Source organism: Anneissia japonica, unplaced genomic scaffold, assembly GCF_011630105.1.
Source record: "Anneissia japonica isolate Jap-2015-1 unplaced genomic scaffold, ASM1163010v1 scaffold9179_len15672_cov229, whole genome shotgun sequence".
Taxonomy (NCBI): Eukaryota; Metazoa; Echinodermata; class Crinoidea; order Comatulida; family Comatulidae; genus Anneissia; species Anneissia japonica.
Genome location: NW_022726578.1, coordinates 1,715 through 10,745, shown reverse-complemented (window position 1 = coordinate 10,745; position 9,031 = coordinate 1,715). Strand labels below are relative to the sequence as shown.

At 34.4% G+C, this 9,031-nt stretch overlaps 1 non-coding gene across 1 annotated transcript; it reads left to right on the top strand.

Moving 5' to 3' along the window:
* Window positions 1-7,591: 7,591 nt before the first annotated feature.
* On the top strand, window positions 7,592-7,814 carry LOC117113312. Its single transcript, XR_004446181.1, has one exon. It is a non-coding gene; the product is annotated as a small nucleolar RNA U3 (small nucleolar RNA).
* Window positions 7,815-9,031: the final 1,217 nt, after the last annotated feature.

Below are 9,031 nucleotides of genomic sequence, written 5' to 3'. Positions count from 1 at the left end.
GGATACATCGATTCGATTTATTGATTCGCTTTCTTTCCTACCTATGTCCCTATCAAAATTACCTAAAACGTTCGGTATCAAAGAATTAAAGAAGGGATACTTTCCCCATAGGTTCAATACGATCGAAAATATAGATTATGTGGGCTCTTTCCCCGATGTATCTATGTACGATGCCGATAAGATGTCATAATCGGCCAGGGGTGATTTTCTTGCTTGGTACAATAATCAGAAAACAAAAGTATTTAACCTCAGACAAGAACTCATTGATTACTGCATAATGTAGCATGATTTAGACATTTTAAGGCGATGTTGTTTATCGCTTAGACATATTTTAAGCAAGTTACCACGCTTAACGATGGTAAGGATAAAGAAGGAGTAGATCCATTCTCTAACGGTTTAATTACCATAGCTTCAGCCTGCAATTATGTGTTTGCTAGGATTTTTTTTACAACCAAACACTATAGCTATATTCCCACCTTCGGGTTATCAGACTATAGATAATCATTCATTTGCTAGTATGGAGTGGTTAAGTTACGAGTCAAAACAAAGGGGAATTCATATTAGTCACGCACGTAACGGGGGCGAGCAACAACTTGGACCGTGTAGAGTCGATTGGGCATCTTTCGAACCCAAAATTATATTTGAATTTATGGGATGTCTATTCCACGGGTGCCCAAAATGCTATCGACCCGATTCTAAGAATCCGTTCACTGATGTAAATCCGATACTTATCTAAAGACGCTACAAAAATCTGAGTTCCTAAAGGAAAATTTTCCCGAGTTTGAGTACGTAGAAATATGGGAACATGAATGGTAGGAAATTAATAGATCGTTAACTCCCATTGAGAAGCAAGAGGTACTTGATGTTCCTTTCATTCACCCTACCATTAATCCACGAGACGCTTTCTTTGGGGGAAGAACAAACGCCGCGCGATTATTTTACGAAGTTAATAGTAACGAAGAAATTCATTACGTTGATTTCACTAGCCTATATCCGTACTGCAATAAATACGGAACTTACCCTGTTGGACATCCGGAAATTTTGGCATCAAAAAATATGTCAACGGATATAAATGATTATTTTGGCCTAGTTAAGTGCACAGTAGACCCGCCTAAAAATTTGCTTCATCCCGTTCTTCCGTATCGGAACAGCGGGAAACTTATGTTTCCCTTATGCCGCACTTGTGTTGAAATGCAATGCCAAGATACATGTTCGCATACTGTTGACGAGAGGGCTTTAACTGGTACATGGGTTACGGTACCACGGAAGTTCAGAAAGCAGTAGATATGGGGTATAAAATTACCAAGATACATGTTGCTTGGCCCCAAAGAAGCGTCTATGATTGTACTAACCCCTCAGCCGGTTTATTCACCGAATACATTAACACGTTTTTAAAGTTAAAACAAGAGGCTACAGGGTGGCCTGAATGGTGCGTTACCGATGTTGATAAAGAAATAGGAAAGTGAACGTTGTTATCGCCGCTTTCACAACCGCTACCGCTAGACTTAAGTTATACGATTTGCTAGAAAAGTTACAGGATCGTGTACTTTACTATGACACCGATTCTTGCGTTTTTGTTTCTAACACTACTAACCCGGGTGAATGGCAACCTCCAATTGGTGATTATTTGGGTGAACTAACCAATGAGATAGGGCCTAAAGATGGAAAATTTATTACGTGCTTTGTATCTGGTGGTCCTAAAAAATTATGCGTATAAGCTTGACTCGGGAAAGACGGTTTGTAAAGTAAAAGGCTTCACTTTAAATTATCAGAATTCAAAAAAGATAAATTTTAAAACGGTTAGTTGTATGGTTAGGGGTATTGGAGCAGATAAAATAACTACTACCGAGTCTAATCGTATAACTAGAAAGCCTAAATCGAGGAAAATCATAGATGAAGCAACTACTAAAGACTATAGGATTGTCTATGATAAGAGAATACTTATTGATGATTACAAAACTCTACCGTATGGATATGTTTGGTAATACTACGTTGATAAAATGTTGTATCTGATGAATATTGAAACTGTATTGCGTTTGTGTAAATATAAAAGCTGTATATATTGTAAATTATTGTAATTATAAGATATAATGATATTATAATAAATAATATATGTAAATTATTGTAATTATAAGATATAATGATATTATAATAAATACAGAGATCGGAAACGTGGGATTGACGGTAACAAAAATTACGACGACGAACTTTGTTGTGGAGACACCCTTTTTAATGTTACATATTCATCATCAATGCCTCCACACCAAAGTTCGTCCTCCACAACAAAGTTCGTCGTCGTAATTTTTGTTACCGTCAATCCCACGTTTCCGATCTCTGTATTTATTATAATATCACGACTATAGAAATAATTAAATTTTCTCCATTTCTATCATATTGACAGTGGACTAGAATTACTGTCGCTGGTTTTACTAACATGTTTAAGGGCAAATTTAGACAACACAGGGTTAAAGTTTTACATATTTATTATTGTACTTTGTATACTAGGTTTCTAAGCCTAAACTAGTGGAGTAAATATACTCAAACAAACTTACACCATTCAAATAATTTAATTCTTGAACTCTAAATATTATAGTAAAAAAGAGTGCTTAATTCTCACGTTTGCCATCATTACTATGTTTGCCATTCATCACTACGACTGAAATCAACAATAAATTCACAACAAAGAGATAGTAACAAATTATTATATCTGTTTCTATTTAATTCGTAATTAATAATAAGCCTGTAAAATGAAAAGAGAGAAATTATATATTGTAGTTGTAAAATGTATGAAACTGTTAGTAGGGCCTATCAAATAGGCAGTGTTATTTTTCAATACCATTCAAATAATTTAATTCTCGAACTCTAAATAATATGGTAATAAAGAGGGCTTAATTAATTCCAACGTTTGCCATTATTACTATGTTTGCCATTCATCACTACGACTGAAATCAACAATAAATTCACCACAAATAGCTGCGATAGTAAAAAATTATTATGTCTGTTTCTATGTTATAAATAATAAGCCTGTAAAATTAAAAGAAAGAAAGTATATATTGTAGTTGTAAAATGTATGAAACTGTTAGTAGGGCCTATCATATAGGGCCTCGGCTTGAATTAAATGACCAATCAGAACCTGTTATTTTTGCTTGTATTGCACTTTACGAGAAGTACCAATACTGAGTACGATGGTATGGCTAACACAATATGATATTTGAAACGCTTTTTTTACATATTTATTTATTTTAATTCTTTTTTAATTGCTTTTATATATTTCATATTTACAATCAATAACTAATACTATATAATTTAAATGGTGATTGAAATAACTAATTATATTTGTTGTAATGTTATGTGAATATTACTAATATTTAACTAAAGTCGCATAGTATACAGTAACTAATCAAACACAGAGAAACGATTGCATCTTGTACTGTTTCAACGATAAGCAAAGCTTTTTATTTATTTCATCAATCAATAATACATACTTTGTAAATCATTATCATAGAATTTACATTAATTTACAAATAAAAAATATAATATTTCTCTTATAATTACAATAACTTACAATATATACAGCTTTTATATTTACACAAACGCAATACAGTTTCAATATTCATCAGATACAACATTTTATCAACGTAGTATTACCAAACATATCCATACGGTAGAGTTTTGTAATCATCAATAATTATTCTCTTATCATAGACAATCCTATAGTCTTTAGTAGTTGCTTCATTTACGATTTTCCTCGATTTAAGCTTTCTAGTTATACGATTAGACTCGGTAGTAGTTATTTTATCTGCTCCAATACCCCTAACCGTTTTAAAATTTATCTTTTTTGAATTCTGATAATTTAAAGTGAAGCCTTTTACTTTACAAACCATCTTTCCCGAGTCAAGCTTATACGCATAATTTTTAGGACCACCAGGTACAAAGCACGTAATAAATTTTCCATCTTTAGGCCCTATCTCATTGGTTAGTTCACCCAAATAACCATCAATTGGAGGTTGCCATTCACCCGGGTTAGTAGTGTTAGAAACAAAAACGCAAGAATCGGTGTCATAGTAAAGTACACGATCCTGTAACTTTTCTAGCAAATCGTATAACTTAAGTCTAGCGGTAGCGAAACCGGCTGAGGGGTTAGTACAATCATAGACGCTTCTTTGGGGAAAGTGCCAAGCAACATGCACCTTGGTAATTTTATACCCCATGTCTACTGCTTTCTGAACTTCAGTGGTAACCCATGTACCAGTTAAAGCCCTTTCGTCAACAGAATGCGTACATGTATTTTGGCATTGCATTTCAACGCAAGTGCGGCATAAGGGAAACATAAGTTTCCCGCTGTTCCGATACGGAAGAACGGGATGAAGCAAATTTTTAGGCGGGTCTACTGTGCACTTAACTAGGCCAAAATAATCATTTATATCCGTTGACATATTTTTGGATGACAAAATTTCCGGATGTCCAACAGGGTAAGTTCCATATTTATTGCAGTACGGATATAGGCTAGTGAAATCAACGTAATGAATTTCTTCGTTACTATTAACTTCGTAAAATAATCGCGCGGCGTTTGTTCTTTCCCCAAAGAAAGCGTCTCGTGGATTAATGGTAGGGTGAATGAAAGGAACATCAAGTACCTCTTGCTTCTCAATGGGAGTTAACGATCTCTTAATTTCCTTCCATTCATGTTCCCATATTTCTACGTACTCAAACTCGGGAAAATTTCCTTTAGGAACTCAGATTTTTGTAGCGTCTTTAGATAAGTATCGGACATATTTACATCAGTGAACGGATTCTTAGAATCGAGTCGATAGCATTTTGGGCTCCCGTGGAATAGACATCCCATAAATTCAAATATAATTTTGGGTTCGAAAGATGCCCCATCGACTCTCCAAGTTGTTGCTCGCCCCCGTTACGTGCGTGACTAATATGAATTCCCCTTTGTTTTGACTCGTAACTTAACCACTCCATACTAGCAAATGAATGATTATCTATAGTCTGATAACCCGAAGGTGGGAATATAGCTATAGTGTTTGGTTGTAAAAAAATTCCTAGCAAACACATAATTGCAGGCTGAAGCTATGGTAATTAAACCGTTAGAGAATGGATCTACTCCTTCTTTATCCTTACCATCGTTAAGCGTGGTAACTTGCTTAAAAATATGTCTAAACGATAAACAACATCGCCTTAAAATTTCTACATCATGCTACATTATGCAGTAATCAATGAGTTCTTGTCTGAGGTTAAATACTTTTGTTTTCTGATTATTGTACCAAGCAAGAAAATCACCCCTGGCCGATTCTGACATCTTATCGGGATCGTACATAGATACATCGGGGTAAGGGCCCACATAATCTTTATTTTCGATCGTATTGAACCTATGGGGAAAGTATCCCTTCTTTAATTCTTTGATACCGAACGTTTTAGGTAATTTTGATAGGGACATAGGTAGGAAAGAAAGCGAATCAATAAATCGAATCGATGTATCCTTAACTTTGATCGAAATTAATTTTCCGCCCCTAGAAACAACTTCCGGAATAACACCGTAAGAGTGTAAGTATTGCATAATGAAGTAACTATCATACCCTTGGAAATTATGAGCAATACATGTAACATTTTGGTTATACAGATACTGTTTAAATAAGTATTCGCAAAATTGATAGCATGAATCCTCGCCGTAGAAAATTTTGGTTTTATCCCCGCAAATTTCGCATAGATCAGAATCTTTATCATCGTAAATACAATTTAGACAGCTTTTTTGAAGGACGCTTAAGTTAGGATGGTGAACCCCTGTTTCTTGAGTACATTCAAAATCGAAAAAGAAATATTTTTCTTCATATCTACCTTGTTAGTTTTGTTAGTTTTCTTTTCAACCACCTTTTTCATGTAACAGAGATGACCCGTCTCTACCGTCGTCATACAAACTCTACATACATATTCACTGCATTTATGATCCTTTTTAATATAGCGATTACAGGTTTTACAAAGTTTCTTTGAATCGCAAAGGGTTGTTCTACCTTGTTTAGCGGTTCTATGGTTATCAAAACATTTTTGATTTTTAAATGAACGTAAACAGTCAATACATTTGACGATGGTAGAGGGATCTATAGAAGGAATGCAATCGTGCGAAAGACATAACTCGCACACGAACTTACAATTATTGTAAAATTTGTTATTATAACCCTTAAAACAAAGGTTACAAAAATATTTGACTTCAAAAAAGGCTGTTAGATTTGTTATTAAATCGTAATGATTATCGTGATGGTATAAATAAATCTGTTTTTCTCTATGTTCACCACTAAAAATTACCGAGTGAAGATTGTCTCGAGAAATCACAATGATTTGATATTCGGGTAGAACACCCTGAAAACGTTTAAGCTCACTTATCCCACAAAGCCCCTTATCTACACCAGCCCTTATTAATAATTGTTCAGCCTCATGTTCCTGATAATATCTACCCCGTCTAATATTATCCCATTTAGATTTATTATTAATTTTGTCTTCTAACATCGAAATACCCGTTACAATGGCTTTAGAGCAGCAAGCGTTTTCATCGTTCTCGTCTTTAATTCGACTCAAACATCGGGAACCCCCAACAGCCTTATCTATACCATTTTTGAAATAACGATCATGACCACCACCACCACCAATTGGCATAGGAATATGTAAACTATTAAATTGTAAATCGTCTCCCACTAAAATGTTCATGTGAGACTGGAGGACTTTAGAAATAGCCGCAAAAATTATTTCAGGAGTTATTTGTTCCCTTATCATAAATGGTAATGATATAGGGTTATCTAAACCATTCGCTCTAGTAACGAACCTGACCATATCATGCTGTTGAACATTTATCAAAATACTATCTAAAACATAATCAAGAATTCTATTAAGCGTAGGTAAAATTTCAATAATTCTCACATCATCCAAACCTATTAATGTAACCAAGTGTTCGCTCGCTAACAGGTTAAATTTTTTGTTCAATTTATCATTCAATTTCCGAATAACGCATAGCTCTCTTACGTCTATATCATTGAAATCCTTTTCATCGTCCTCGTCGCTATCCTCAGTATCTCGCATCCCCTTAATGCCGCGATCAGGCTGAAAATCAAGGGGAAAAAAAGTAAATACAATATACATCAATTTTTAAAATCATGAAAAATTAGGCAAAGCAGAAACTTAACTTACCAATTTTTTAGCGTGTTTCCCATATCCGAATTGAACTATAACGTCTTCATCGTCGTGGTAGTTTTCATCGTCTTCCTGTTCACTTTCATACATCATCTTCTTATGTTTACCTAGACCATGCTGTCGTCTCGCGCTGTTATTATCATCTTCGATTTCTACGTCTTCGTCTTCATCATCTTCAAACATCATTTTCTTATGTTTACCGTGGCCGTGCTGTCGTCTCGCGTTGAAATAATCTTCTTTATTTATTAATTTACTATGCTTTCTTAAACCTAAACGTCAATGTCTCTGAATTTCAAATACAGCCTGTTCACACGCAATGCGTATATCATCATCAGAATCATTGTCTTCCTCTTCTTCATCAAAATCGTTTAAAAAGTCAAACTGAAATAACATTTAAAAAAAAAAAAATTTAATACAAAAAAAATTTGATTGGAAGCTTTATTATTTGTTTCACGGAGAAGCAATCAAAGTTGATCAAATCGCAAACCCACGAGGACGAAAGAAAGCATTCTCTTCTGAGTGCGAAGCGGGGCTTGAGAATTCCACCTGGAAGGACCTAGCTCATTGATGACCATTCCTCCAGAACTTCGGTTTTGGAAGGAGGGAGAGAATGCAATCTGAGTGGATGCGAAAACATTTTTAAACTCAATAAAAAATAAAAACTTACCAATTCATCTTCATAAAATTTGTTATCTATATGTTCTTCTACAGCTTCTTCGTTTAATCTAATCAAATCGGCTGTAAAATTAAACTGAAAAAAAACTTTCTATTCAGTATTCAAAAAACAAGAAACAAAATCTAACAAATTAAAAAGGAAATGAGAACTATTTGATAACTTACCAGTTCATCCACATCATTTGCCATCGCTAACAGAAAGCCCCCGTTAACATCGAGATCCCAGTTAGAAAGGTCTTGTTCATCGGCAAAATTTCCGTTCATCATCTTCTTGGATAGGTATTCTTAGAGTAACACTAAAGTTTATGTAGTTGAAACTAATTTAATGTTCTTAGCCTATTTTTTTTTTCTAAATTTATACACTTTGAAAATAAAGGTATTACATAACGTCGGAAGCGGGTTATTCAAACCATAGACTCACCAGCGGTCACTGACACATCTGAGCCAATAGGAAGCGCTCTTTACAAGAGCCAATAGAAATCGTCCATTCCACGCTACGTCACCAAATCTCATTCACCCGGGCAAATTTTCAGTCACCAAACTGTCACCGATAATCCCCTAACCTAACCCTTTTGTTTGGAAATTCAATACCCTCATTAATTTAATGGGCAAGAAGATTCTTTTGTGACTGTAAATCCAGCACTGGCAGACTTATCTCCCTTTTGTCTCAATTTTCACTCTCATTGTAACCAATTTCTAAAGAGCACACAATAGTGGACTATAAATTTTAAGGAAACATGACAAACCTAACACGCTACACAACCCACTTAATTAATACCACCTTTTGTTTTTAATATTTTAATAAACCCTCATATACCCCCTTCATATGCTTCAACCCATTATGAGCAAAATAAAATTATGAATAAATAATTATGAATTATGATGACTTAATATTCTATTGTTGGACTTACCTGGTCTATTAACTACTTATTATTATTATTATTATCACTATTATTATAAAAATAATAATATAATAATGTATAATAATAGTGGATTCGATGTCACATCACCATAAAACACAAATTACTCGTCAAAGCTTCACACCATTCATCAACTTTAATAGCTATGCATTCGATCTCCCATCACCAGAAAACACAAATTACTCGTCAAAGCTTCATACCTTTCATTAAATTTATAGGTAAAACTTCACTCAATCAAGATCAAGCAC